The 15,095-nt window shown below is 39.7% G+C and overlaps 1 long non-coding RNA gene across 1 annotated transcript in view; it reads right to left on the bottom strand.

The window, feature by feature from the left end:
* The window catches only part of LOC148224594 (uncharacterized), a 118,993-nt gene that overhangs the window by 88,807 nt on the left and 15,091 nt on the right, over nucleotides 1-15,095 (bottom strand). The gene's annotated exons all lie outside the window — the stretch shown is intronic.

Here is a 15,095-nt window from a genome sequence, read left to right as displayed (position 1 = left end):
TAATGTCTTTCACCCCTAGAAGCAAACTGCAAACTGTCATTTCTCCTTCCCCTCTCCTATTTGATATCCATGAAGTACCAACCAGTCAACTGCCAGGAAGCACATATGCTCTGGGATCTTGATAACCAGCTATATTTTCTGGGTAATGTCATCCTGTGTGAGCTAAACTCACTCAAATATTTAAAAGTAAGGTCACGTCAGGAAATTTAGGACAAAGATGACAAGTGAAAGAGCAGGAAGAAAACACAATCACAGAATTTCCTGAGCTGGAAGAGACCCACAAAGATCATTGAAGTCCAGTTCCTGTTGGACATTCTCCCAAACAAACCACAGCATGGGTCTGTGTAGGGAGCCTGGGTACTCTCCAGACTGATGGAGCAAAAATTGGCAGGTACAGGAACAGCAGACCTTTTTTAGTGCATCTGTCACATGGATTCTCACTTTGGTTTTAGGTAAGAAACTGTTAGCTAATTTTTTGTTAGCTGCTCCACAGACAGCTGGGGTGAGGATTAATTGTATTTCTCAACTTTCTGATCAGAACATCAGTAGAAGTAGCTCAAGGCCGTAACATATTGCTTAATTCATAGCTGTGCACCATTGTTTTTGAATCAAATCAGGTCCAATTATGCAATGAAAAAACTCAATGCCTTTTGGCTGTTTGTTTCCTCTACCTCCTAGTTAGGCTAAGCAGACTTGTCTTTTTCAACAAAGTTTAATCAGCAATATACCACATGCAGACCCCTGTTGTTCCAAACCCTCTTCTGCACACAGAAATAACATCCTATCTTTTTAGAAGGGACTCAGTCAGGGCCTGCTATACAAGCAACAGATTTTCTGTGATGAGACAGTGACAGATAACATAACAGTCCAGGAGATCAATGCTGCCTCCAAGAAAATAATTTTTTCTAGTTGAACAGTAAACTGCTTTCTCTCCAGGGTGTGGGATCCCTACTCTCAAGCAAAGAAACAGACCAGCTTGGAATGAGAGTTATCAGGCGATATGCCGGGTATCTGTATTGTTATGGAATTTAGAGGTTGTACAAACAAAGCATATGCAAGTATTCTCCAGCACCATTGGTGTTAGAGAATTGTATTTGCAAGAGCTTTATCAAACAGAATCTGAGCTATAAGGGTTTTGCTAATGCAGGGCCTCAGCTGGGGCTTCAACAACTTGAGAATTTCACAGCACATTTAGAAGATCTGTGATAATGTTCCCCTTATAACCTTAAACATTATAGAGAGCATTTTCAAAACTCCAAAGCATCTATATTTAAAAAGGGCAAAGACAAAAGGACACTGAAGAATGAAGGTTGTCCAGATGCTTGAGCTCTGACTCAGCTCTCTTCAGTTCCCTGTTTCTTCTCTACCACAAGTCACCCAGCACCACTGTCCCTGAGCTCTCCTGCTCCATTCCATCCCTGGCACACAGCTGGCATTGGCAGCCAGAGGTGCCCTGCAGTAAGAACAGTCCCAACTCCATGCTCCCAGCTGTCTCCCAGCCTGCACCACCTGTACTTTTTGCTGGAACCCCAACAGCTGGGCCCCAGTCTGTTGTCTGCAGAGGAAAAGGATGCTTTCCTCAGACTCAGTGCAGTTGAAGATTACAAAGATGCTTCTGCCTCTGTACCTAAACAAATTACTTCTTTTCCTTCTCACAGGCAGCACACTGCCAAATAATACAAGCTTCACACTCCCACTGCGCTGCAGCCTGTATTACACATCACATGCTGCCACAAGACCTGCCATCATGAACCTTGCCTGTGTATGAAAGCAAGGCCATCTTCCAGAAGATATTTAGAGAGAAAGTAAAACACAGCATGCTCGTGAGCTTCCCTCTGCCTCCGTCCCTCCCCAAGTGTCTGTGCTGCAGGGCCTATTAGGATCTTATTTCACACAGACCAGTAAGGCATCTTTCAATGTGAGCTTTGGCCACTGCTAACTTCCCTACCCAAAATGGATCTGAACCGTCAATTTATCAACAAAGTGTAGCTTTAGGCATTCTGCAGCCATATCCTGTTTGTTCTGTCATCAATTCAGAATTGACAACTAGGGGGGAAAAACCATTAGCTGCCCAAATAAATGGGTAGAGGGAACTAATATTTTCAGTCTGAACACTATGCAAGGATTTATTAATAAACTTGCTATTTAAATTTCACTCATAAGTATGCTAATGTAAGTTATTTGCATATGTCTGTGCATCAAAACAGAATAAAGACTCAATGTTATATTTAATAACATTATTATTACCACAGTCATAAAGTAAACATTTGGTGGTCATAAAGTATGCTGATGTTTTGAATACTATATTTACAGAATACTGTATTTACAGAATTTTTAATAATAGCTACTGTGAGTTTTTAATAAAACAGTCAGGAGGACTGTTCTTATCCAGCCATTATCAATGCTCAGAACTAGAAACCTGCAGATTCAAAAATCACATTTAGAAACAGGGCATTATATCTAGTAAAACCACCACAGTACATTCCTGATACAACAACAGCAGCAATGTCATGCTTTGAACAGAAAACCCAAGCTTAGTTTTAGCTTCTCTGTGTTGGCCAGCTATGAGTGAAGAACACTGCAGAGTCTCAGGAAGAAGAAAAATCCCTTCACTTCAGCCACCTAAAATGAACCACCAACTATTAGCATTGGTCTTGCAATGTCTGCACACCATCACTATGTTTATTTAAGGCCAAATTCACCACAAAGCAAAGAATATTTTTGGGTTTGAAAGGAACTTAAATATCATATAGTTCCAATTCCTCTGCCATAGGCAGGGACTCCTTCCACTACACCAGAGCCCCATCTAAGCTGGCCATGAATACTTCCAGGAATGGTCATCCACTGCTTCCCTGTATAGCCTGTTCCAGTGTGCCTCACCATCCTCATGGTAGAGTTTCTCCTGTAATCTGCCATGAGTAAGCTATCCAAAGGACACCAGAAGTTCCACATTTCTCAGAAGACATGGTATATAGAAAATACTCACATCTGGTACATCCCCTTAGCAGACTACACCCTTAAAATAGTGTAGCTATGCACATACAGCTGTCCCCTCCCAGCAGGCAGCAGACTGGATTGAAACCCTGGTAGTATGGTTTCAGTGCCCAGGCTGCTGGTAGAAAACACGACTGTAAAGATATTTGGCTTGTTTACCTGTGTCATGGTTCCTGAATCTGGTTTCTTCCTCTGGAAAAATGTTGAGATGCTCTGCAACTCTCAGCCTCCAGCTAATGCCAGCCATCAGTTTACCATTTCACATGCCACATTAAGCCTACAATAAGCATTACAGGGGTCACCAGGATGAGTTATTATTAATACCATCTCATTATTAGTGCTGAAATTATTGGCAGCTTCTCCATTTTTCAGTAGTGCCTGTTTGCTTTGTTCCTGCTATTGATGGGCAGAATGGATTAAACTACATAAGCTTTATATCCAGCTTGTGATACTCTCTTGCAGACAGAAATAAGAGTTTGATTTTCCCTTTTTTACTCAAAAAAATTTATAAGTTTGAGCCTCATCAGGCCATACTTATACTTTTACATTTATGATGTGAAGGTGGAAGTTAATTATTGCTCCAGAGCAGTTAGAAACTTTGTTCTAGTATATCTGTTTTATAAAGGTCCATTTCCTGGTGGCTTTCATTTAAAAAAACCTAACACCTTAGAATGGTAAAAAGACAGAGTACTATGTGATTTCACTAAAGCCTGCTTGCAGATGAGTATTCTTGACTTTTTAAGCAAGGACTACAGAACTGCCTCACGATTTATTTTTATATACTGAAGAAGCTGGTCAATGTTCTTTCAAACTTGAATATTCAGGGAGGTATGTTTTACAAGCTACTTATATTTTAATTAGAAACAGTCAGGAACTTCCTGACTAAGTAACAGGGTATTTTCCCCTCCCCCTAAAAAAAAAGATAAATTCAGACTTACTTTCTGTGAAGTTGCTGAAATCACTTCCTTCTCCCTCTTTGGTTTTTACCCCTGCTCCCAGCTACAGAGCTTACACAAAAGAGCAGTACACCAGAAAATGTATTTTGCATGAAAACAAAATCTGCCATCTATTCAATGATGTTTTACAAATGAAATTTTTTTCCTAATATGCTAGGCCTCTGTACCTCTAATCTGCCTTGTGATACTAAGTGTCTTTATTATAATTCACAATATTTCCTTGTGAAAAGGCCAATTTGTGATCAGACAAGTGTCCATTAGCCTTCATTCAAAACCACTGCCATAGCGATAAGTTTTTTATTAGACCTGTAAAACCTGCTGTTTCTGGTCCTTCTATTCCTTCAGTCCAAGCAGACATCCTCTTTTCTGTTCTGTAACACACCCAGCGGTCATTAAATTTCCATTTGAAAAGAATTAAAAAGGACTACAATTTTTATGCGATTAAATTGGACCAATTATTTCTTGAAGCCACAAGCGTATAATTTCCTATAAGCACTGAAGAAAAATCAATATCCCAAATTCATAAATTATTTATTACTCCATCAGGCTGCCATTTGTTAACATAACAGAAGGACACCATTCTGGACCTGAACAAGAACTGCATCTTTCATTCATATAGATAAAAAGGATGCACACACAAAAAAAAAGCAGTGAACTTAAAGAACAGACAAATACCAGAAGTACTCCCAATTCCTATGCCCCTGCTCCCTGAAGACAGCTATTTCTCAATAAGAAATGCTGGGAAGCAAAGTGTCTCCATATTAATAAAATGTTTCCCATTTTCATGTCAGAGGTGACATTTAACTATTTTGGTGGGTTTCTTGATAATTTTGAAACTAGTTCCATGTACAACCTACAATTACAATTAGTGGTTATGGAACCAAGTTTATGAACGCTGGAAGAAGTGTACAGTGTAACTTCAAAGTGTTTAAAGAGAAATCCCACAACATTTCTATACTTTTTTGTCGGTTTTCTTAATGCCACAAATGATGTAGCAGATATCTAGATATACATATCTACAAGGTTTTTTGTTGGTTAGCTGTTTGGTTTTTTTTAACCTAGGATCCTCAGCATCGGTTTTCTCAGCTTCCATCACAGTCCACAGCATTGTCACTGCTCAATACTCATGTGGCTCTTTAAATTTTACGTGTAAGAGCAATGAGCTTTTGCAACCACCATATACATTAACATCTATTTTCATTAAAGCAGAGGAAGAAGAAGCTGAAGTATTCAGAAAAATCAGGGATTCATGCAAGGCAAAGCACTCACTCTACAGTTCACATCCTGAATGGCTGTTGAACAAGTCTTGAAAAAAGCATTTGAGGCCAGTTAGAGAAGAATCACGCTGACATCCATTAACCCAGGAGCACAGGGGTATCATTACCCCAACAGCAGTACCTGGCTGTGAAAGCACAACTGGATCAAGATCTAGCAGGGTCAGTTCCCCTTTCTGTCCTCCTGACATGGATAAATTGAACAACACATAGTTTCTTCTGCATACACCTTTGTGATGTGACCTTGGAATAAGAGTACCTGTCCGAGTGGATATGAAAGTTGCCACATTATGTCCCAAATAAAGGAGGCTTGGATTAGTGTTATTAGGTCAAACACTTCTTTGTCCTGTGAAAGCCTACTCTGATCAAAGTCAAAAACAATTTTGTTTACACATTGCTGCACCTATGTGTCTCTGGCTGGATTCAGAGTTAAAAACCAGAATGTCCAGAAGGGATACAGTACTTTAAGTTACAGGATTTTATTTTAAATACTGCTTTTTGAAGTGCAAAAAAATATTTTGCAATAACCTAAATGCATTCACCTCATTTCATCATCCCAAGCTGAGGAACACAAGTTATAGAATGACGTGATCTAATAAATTTCATGTTTACTTGTCATCCATTAAAACTTTACAGATCCAAAAATTCAAAAGATACGGGTGATCTCAGAGAATTTTCACTTTTCTTCAAAAACCAGTCAACTAAAAAATTACAGACAGCTCTGCCTCCTCCCCATACTGTAAAGTTCTTCAGTCAACTGAAAGGGGAAGTTTAGCACATTAATCTGAAATCAAATATTCAAAAGATTCTCAGTGTACAGATTTTTTGCTTACTTGACAACCATATCTATAACCACATCTTCTATTAATTCACTTTTGATCAAATTCAAAACAGTTCTCTCTGTTTCAGTAAAATTGACAAAGGAACAGAGATCCAAGCACTGCTTATTTCTTCAACATACTTGAAAACTCTTCAGGAGGCACCTTAATCCTGATCTTGATGAAAGCAGGATCGGGGTTGTAAGACACTGGCAAGTCCAAACACATGATTTCTTAATAGGGCAAAGAAAGGGAAGGAAAAAGGACTTCGCTTATCACAGAATGACTTCTACACCAAATTATATCGATCTGATACATTTGAAACAAAGGGGAACCAGTTACCTAGATGTTATTTTCCCTAACAGCATGATATCAAGGTTCGGAATCACAACAAATAGATTAATTTTAGCAGCACACTTCAGTTTCTGAACCTAGGAAAGAGCTTCTTAAAAATTCTTCAATACATAGGACAAAAGGTTTATCTAGTACAAGCTCAAGCAATGCATTTCTTCCAGGGCTAGCTCTTCATTTTGCTTGGCACTGGGAACAGAGTGGAATTTACCAGCCATGACCAACTAATTCAGAGGCACAAGTTTGAGCCATGTCTATACTGCTAAGCCACGCCAGCTCCCATTGTGGAGCAATACAGCACAGAGCAAGGCAGGAGCCTGAACCAGCTGTTACAGACACAATGGGCAGTGCAGCAAGGGACCAGAGCTTTTCAGGGCACAGCTCTAGTAAATATCAGCATTGTCCAACTAGGAATATGTTTTGAATTTTGTACACCGAGAAGTATGAGTCAACTTAGCGCAGCCAGAGCATAGATTGAAAGCTTAAGCAAGGATTTATGTACAAAGCCAGACCCTGTTGGACAGGATCAATTCAAACAGAGGAAAGAAAAAGAGCAAAAGCCTTTTAGGCAACACTTGGAGGATGACCTTCTGGGACCCTGCTGATTATTTACATGATTTCTTGCCAAGAAACAAGTGCTGCACTGCTCTCCAGCCAGCATTAATGATCCCTGCACATTGGTAAATTTACTTCGGGCCCCAGGCTCAGCTGCTAAATATGGTGACAAACTACTTTGAAAAATATGGTTTGTACCACATAAAAAATAAAAAAAAATTAAAAATAGCAGTCCTTTTCAAATCTGGAAGTTTAATTTCATTTTGAAGATATAGAACTGCAAGTTGTCTGCTTTTTTTAAATAATCCTCAACTTCACCACTGAGCCTGCTGGCTTAGAGATGGATATAAGCTGAAATCTCTTAAATATACCCTGATCCAGCAAAGCAGGTCAGAGCAAGTATAAAGCAATGAATGACACAAAACTTAATTATACCAATCATTCCAAGCAAAGAAGAAGCCTCTAGGGGCTTAATCTAGGTTGGAGTTTTTTTGATTTTGTTTTTATTTTTGCCCTCCTTACTCTCCCTCCAAAACTTTTGATTCTCGCACAGGTAGCTTAAGACTCAGTGCATCTTGACATGGATTTTTAGGGGTGTCATAAATAATTGATAAATAGAGAGATGCTCTATCTCTCTGATCATCCTTTTGGCCCCCTTCTGGACCCTTTCTAACAAGCCTTCCTCTTTCCTGTGCTGGGAACCCCAGAGCTGGATAGCTTGGCAACATCAGTCTTCAGTATCCTGGAAGGACGTATGTCATTAGGTTCTATAGACTTGTGGCTTTCCAGCTTCATCAAATGGTCCCAAACCTGCTCTTCATTTATAGTGGGAGCGACTTCATTCTCCTCACATCCACTCAGAGGATCAGAGACTTGAGCAAAGTCTGACTTCCAGAGAAGACTGAGGAAAAGAACTGAGTACCACAGCCTTCTACATAGAAGTCACACCAGTTCAGTCTTTTTCCTTACTGGGGGAGAGGCAAGAGTGGAGGAGTGCACTCTTCTTGGCCTTTTTTTCTGATCTATATATTTACAGAATCCCTTCTTGTTATTCTCCACATCCCTTGCCAAGTCCTGTTCCAGTTTTGCCTTTGCTTTCCTGACTCTATCCCTACAGTTCTAACTATATCCCTGTATGCTCCCCAGGCCACCCATCCCTGCTTATGCTGGCTCTGCATTTCCTCCTTCCTGTTCAGTTTCAGAGTCAGATCCTTGCTCACTCATCTCAGTTTCCAGCCTGCTTTGCCTGATTTCCTACACACTGGGATAGAGAACCCTTCACTCTCAGAAAAGTGGCCTTAAAGAGACATCAGCTCTAGTCAGCCCCTCTATCCTTAGGGACAGCTATGCAAGAGATCTTACCTCCCCCCTAAATAGCTGGAATTTCATCCTTTCAATGTTCAGGATCTTGACTTTGCTCCTAAAAATCACAAACTCAATTAGGGCAAGACTGTTACAGCCCAGTCTGCCACCAATGTTAACTCCTTTAATGAGCTCATCCCCATTGGTAAGCACCAGATCCAGCAACTACTCATTTCTGGTTGTTTTGTCTGATACCTGGACCAAGAAGCTGTCCTCTACACATTGCAGGAGTCCCATGGGCTGCCTGCAGCTAGCTGTATTGCTTTCTCAGGAGATGTCAGGTTGGTTTAGTTGGCTCTCTCAGCCTTCAGGAGGCCTGTTTTGGTGTAGGCATCTACCTAGGGACTCTGTGTCCTTTCTGTCTGAATTTCAGCCTCAGCCAGGCATTGTGGTGGGTAGACACCATTTTTGTTACCAAAGATAGGCTGCTTCTTTTTGACCCTCAAGAGGACGGAGTGACCCCTCCTCTGAGCCCTTCCTCACTAGCAAACATGCAAACTGATGCACTACATCCTGTTTGCCATTCTCTGGGTGTCCTGCTCACTCTGCTGATAATAGTAAAGTAAAGTAATGAGCAGAAAGAGAAAATATATTACTGAATTAAAATTAAAGAGAGCAAATTATTTGAAGCAAAAAGATGGGTGTGAGCTGGACACCTGCTGCTTTTTTCTTCCAGCAGAAATAAATGAAATGTAGTATTAGACAGGGATAAGATAAAATTAGCCCCCCTTTCCTCCAAATAACAGTTACTAGTCTCTCTTTTTATGCTACAGACATGTTATTTGGGCGGTGGTTTTTTATTTTAAAAGATTTAAGTGATTTGAGGAAGAGAGGCAATTTTAAGACTACCCAGTAACTAGCAGGATCCTGCAGGGACAACACTAAAATTTATTTTGCAAGTGTTTACCCCCCTATCGCCTACATTTTAGCAAAATGTTATCCATAAGCTGAGTTCTATTACAAGAAAAAAAACAAACTAAGAGTGCTTATTAACAATAATTCATGCACTGCAACTCAGTGATTTATTATTCATATTTATGTTCATGCCAGGCATCACGGGTAGTGGCTGAAAACCTCAATTCTTACAAGTTTTAATAGAACTCTACTCAAAATATTTTTATTACTCAGCTGGGAATGGAAAGACAAAGAGGGAGAGCAATATTTAAACCTAGTGCACAGTTTGGATGACCCAAAAAAACTGCATTATGAAGAACTAGTGTGTGCTAAACCTTACTCCATGTGGTAAGGACTTCTAGCTAAATTTATCCAAATAAAAGGCATCAAAAAGTGACCATCAACATATTGCAGCCACAACGAGAAACAAACAGTTGAAGACGTTATGCAAACCAATCAAAACTGATGTTTACCTTAGTGCTTACAAAGATTAGAAACACGCACTTGCAATCCAGTCTCACTGAAAAATCCTTACAAGAATATTAAATCACAAAAGAACACCTCTAGAGCAGTCCTCCTGTAGGATTTGACTTCAACAGGGACAATTGGGAGACATGGCACCTTTATCCAATCTATCATGCTAAAGTCAATGTGGTCATACAGATTTTGGTATCCCCAGTGCTCATATTTAGTCAAAGCTTATCCCCACATGAATAGATGCATCTCAGCAGTTTCTCCCACATGGAGAGAATTTGGGGCTGACTAACCACCTCTGATGACACAGGCTTACACAAAAAATTGAGTCAAACTTACTAAAAATGAAAGATAATACAGTAAGAGGATAAGGCTATGCTGCAGTGGATCCACCATCAGTTTCCTACACAATTTTACTTAAGTAATTCACTGTCCCTCATTTAATCTCCAAGAACATGAGAATGAACAAATACTGGAAGCTACTCAGATATCACAAGAGGTCAGGCAGCTACAAAGCTCAAAACAGCATTTGAGATAAGTATAGAAAGATTTTGAAGTGGTAGGATCAACTACATAATTTCCATCTAAATCCACACTGGGAACACCTTGTTCCTAGGAATATGTGGCCAAAACCACTTGAAGCTAAACTTTTGTCTGCTGGCATGCATCTCACTGTTTCTCTGGTTGCCTTTTCTTTTAGAGACTCAGGTTTTGCTTTAAAAGCCATCAGAAAACAAGAACAACCAATACACCCACTTTCTCAAGTTTATAAAAACAAAAATTCTCAAAAATTCTAACTCAATGACTGACACCTAAAGGCTCTTACAAGAGCATTATTTTTGACAAGTAGGACTGGCAGCTTTTAAAGGCTAGTGTTATCACAGCAACATCCCAGTTAAAAAATGGAGCACAAAAAGAGACGTTCTGACATTCACAGCAATATACAGGAAGTAAAGGAAAAATAAGGAAGCCAAAAAAAGAAAAAAAAAAACCAAAAAAAAAAACCCAGTTGAAATGAAAATCTGCTAACAACAGGAAATGTGGATGAAACCACAAGATCAGTGAAGTGAGAATTGCCAAGCGATTCCTCTCAGGGAATCAAGTGACTGATTGATAACAGGTATTTTGATCTCCTCTAGTTACAATTCAATCAAATGGATGATTCAAAGCAGAAAAGCAAGCATCTTGAAGGAAGCAATCTATATGAGCATAATAGATGAGGATAATTTTTATAAAAAATAAATCAAGGTAGAGGAGCCTGTAGGCTTGATTTAATAGCAGAGGGAGAAGACTGACCGTTTTCTGTAAGAGAACTTTGATGTGCTTGCAGAAGAACTCGTGTTTTTAAAATTATCATGTGCATCATGAAAAGGGCAACAGCTGCACAGCAGTAACTTGACATGCAAATTCCTGCCTTTATTCAGTCCACGTATGCACATCCTGATAAGAGATTTAAGCAGAAAAATATTCCTTTGGCGTCATCATATGTAGAAGGGATATAGTTGTTTGCTCTGAAAAAAAGCTGCTTATTACCAGGAAAAATGTGCTATTTCACAAGCAAGCATCAAAACGTTTAGATTTTCATTGCTGTTTTAACCCTATGAATAGAAATACACTGATGGGTATGAGCTGACCATAAGCTGATGGGCAGGTTGAGAGCAAAATTTCTGAAAAGCCATAATATACACAAATGCAGGAGGGAGCAGCTAGTTTAAATATTTCATTTTAAAGTGAGAAATCCGGACGAAATTATTTTCCCCACAGAAATAAGATTAATTTGGTTAGGTGTGGCTCAGAAGACATCAGCTGCACATTTGCCTATCTGCTTTCCCTGCTTAAAACTGGCTGTGCCAACAACAGAAGATGCTCGCATCTCCCTGGGTAGATTTGCCCTGGTAGTTCGTTACAGGCTCTATTTTTTCTCACTTACTGTTTTCCCTGTGCTGTAGCTACAAACGAGCACCTCTTGTTCAGGGTGATGTAGAAAGTGGGAAGCGTGAACTAAGGCATGTTCTTAGTGGGTCTCCCTCAAAGGCACCAGGACCAAGACTGAAAAGGGCTCTGGTGTCAAAACAAAAACCAAGATTTTGTCTAAAGTAACTGATAATCCTGTCCCTCTCTGCATCCTACTAGCCATGTCTCTGGTAAAAACCCTGCCACCAGCTTTCTTCCTCCATTCTGATTCTGCTCTGTTTTCTCCTACCTTTTCCTAAGTCCTCACATTCACAACTTTAATTGGGATTTCTTCTTCTGTAAAACTTTTTCAAACCATTATAGCCCCCCCATGCAGCAGTAACTAGATCAATATTAAAGCTTTCAGAGGTCTGGCTAAGAAGTTTAACTAAAAGCTGTGATTTTTTTCCAACCCCCCACTGGTGAGCTGAAATAATACTACTGTGCAGCTTTTGCAGCCACCACCAAGAGCCACCTGCTCATATTGTCACCTTATTGTTTGATTCCTTATTAGAACTGTGGCAGCTAGCAAGCTACATAAGGATCCTATCCCTGCCAGAGAGGGACACCTGGCTTTGTTAACACTGAAATGATTGCTTTTCCTCCGCTCTCCCTTTTTTTTTTTTTTTCTGGATGAGCACATAGATTGGTTCTCTGCAATCACTTAGTACAGAACAGGGGAGCTGTGGGGACACTGAATGTTCTCACTAAAATCTGCACTTGCAGTACTGGGGAAATGAAATACTCAGGTCCCAACATCCATAAAACATCCTCCTCCTGAAATTCCAGTAGATCCTAGCCACAATATTCTGTCATCTCAATTACCAAATCATCTCTATGGAAAAGCGATCATCAGAAGGACAGTCACAAGTGATCCCCTCATCTAGGGGACTGAAAAAGCATGAAAGTTGAAATTTAAAAAATTTCTTAAATAAAGTTAAATGTGGCTACAAAAGCTTTCCTCATATTAGATGCATGAATTACTGTGACATGCCATCATTCTGAATGATGACAAGCAGAAGGAGAAGTTTTAAAGAGAAAATGGCAATATTTCACAAAAATGTGTAGCCATATGTCTGCATGAAAGAAAACCCACTAAGTAGTGAGTATCACAAACACACAGTTGATGAGTAGATATCTATTGGGGGAGGCATTTCTGCTTTTAAATCAACAGGCTGATGGTGTATTACTAATCTATGGATCCTCCAAGCAGAGCTGGGACTAGCCTGCCAAGGTGTGAACTAAGAGGGTAAATGCCATATCAGTGTAAAAGCAATAGAGCTGCTGATAGCTCCTGTCATCAGCATTTAACATGGCAAACACTGGGACAGGGAACACAGAGGCCAAGAGGAGGAAACTGAACACCTTTTCTGCTAGACAGAGATACCCCCAACAAATGCACTGATCCTATGCGAACAAAGATCCAAAGATTCTAATTTTAGTATTCCAGGTCGATCTGGGCTCCTAAGCGAAAGCTTAATCAGCTAAACAGACTTTTTAAGAAAAAATACACCATGAAGTCATACTGCAACATGCTCCAAGACTGAGGTGCACAAAAGCAAAACAATCAATTGAATGAACTACAAAACCTGTGTTGCGATTACCAGCAGTAAACATGAAAGATACATCTGGCAAACCCAAAGCAAAACATTGCTTGGATGGACAAGTAAGAATAACTAATAAACAAGACTGCATACACATACAAAACTATCTTATTACCTATCCCCTCATCTTTACAGCCAACCACTTTTCTGGTCCAGTACATAAACTTGCACCTGATTACCAGAGACGGCTTGGACAACTGCAGGATGGAAAAGGCTATTACCAACACCACAGCTACCACTTCTTTACTTTTGTGGCTCATCCCATCTTTTTCACAGTACCTGCAGTGCTGCACACTAGGATGCACAGTAACAGTTATTTTGAATGTATTCCTCAAAAAAAATTTAAAAAAAAATCAAAGGTCTAGGCAGAGCCCACTATTGCCAGTACAGCATCAGAGAACAGCTCTAATCAGTTGTTTATCAAGGTCTGATTTTCTTCAGAATTTATTATTCTAGAGGATTTTGGATTTTGTCCGATTATGTGAAAAACTTAAATCAATGCAATTAAAAAACAAGGAAGGAAGCACCCTTTAACAGAGACTGAAAAGACAAAGAAAGTCACAGATATACACCAGTTTCCTAAATTAAATTTAGCAGCTTTGAAAGATCCTCAATACACAGCCATGCAGAAGGAAGGCCTTCATCTATAAAAAATGACGAGGATACATATTAGAAGTGCATTCTGAGCTGTACGAATAAGTCATAAATAATGTAAGTCATTGAATGCCTCCCCACCTCCTGCCAGAATGAGGCAGGAACAGCTCATGATTTTCAGATAGATTGTTATTCAGAAATTATCCATGAAATCATCTCCATGAATTGCTATTTGCTTATACCTTCTCCCTGAATGGATAGTTGCTCTTATTAGCTGTTGAAAATTCCAGCTGTTTTGATTGGCTTGCAGCTCACATAGCATATGTCTCCTCCCTGAGCATGGGCACTTACTGAGAACTCACAAAACTACCTGTTTTAATCTGAACCCTGAGTCAATTTTTTGTTTCCTGTGAGCCTGGTAGAACATTTCCTTGCAAGCAGCAAATATTCACAGCACTGGTACAATCCGTGCAGCCACGTGGACAGAGCTCTAAAGACCTGGGCAATAAGTCTTCATCAGATGATTGTCTGTCACTCCTCAGGTGCCAACTGCATCAAAGCTGCTGTCTTTAAGAGTCACTAGGAGCAGGTGACAGTGTCCTGTAGAGGACCCAGATATTATTAAACTCATGCAATAGCTACAAAACTGGAAGCATTTATGGAACTTCCATGCCATACTTATCGCAGATCTTCAATATAGATCCTCTGTCCACCTCTGAAACACTCTCGTCCTTGCATGAATAACACATAAATACATCAAGGACTAACATAAAAGCTGCACAGAGAGTTGGACAGCCCAGAGGATGCTCCACATGACTGTTTCCAACACAGCCACGCAACAGCTTTTAGTATGCTCTTTGCACAAATGTGCCTTTTTCTCATTATTTGAATTTTTTAATTTCCACCATTTTTAGTCAGATATTTACTTTGCTCATTTACACTAAAAGCATTTTTCAAACACATGGTCTTGAATTTCTTCAAGCTTTACCTCCAGATGTGATGTCTTCAGTCTGCTGTCAGTAATCCAGTAATCTCCAAAAGAAGTCTTTGAAATTGGCTCTGTTTCAGGATCTTAGTTTAGAAGAGCCCTTGATTTCTGTTTTAGAAACTTGAGAGACAAGGTAGACATTTGGTGGTTGGCTTTGGGAATTTTTTTTCCCTTGTTTGGGAAATACTCCCCCTTATGACAGACTTTGTTAGATTCTTAGAACACAAAGAGAACTACTGAGCTGAAATATGGTGTTTGTGTTCAAATCAGTCACTCTT

This window comes from Sturnus vulgaris, chromosome 2 (genome assembly GCF_052056855.1).
Source record: "Sturnus vulgaris isolate bStuVul1 chromosome 2, bStuVul1.hap1, whole genome shotgun sequence".
Taxonomy (NCBI): Eukaryota; Metazoa; Chordata; class Aves; order Passeriformes; family Sturnidae; genus Sturnus; species Sturnus vulgaris.
Note: the sequence above shows the minus strand (reverse complement) of the source record. Positions and strands in the feature narration are given on the sequence as shown.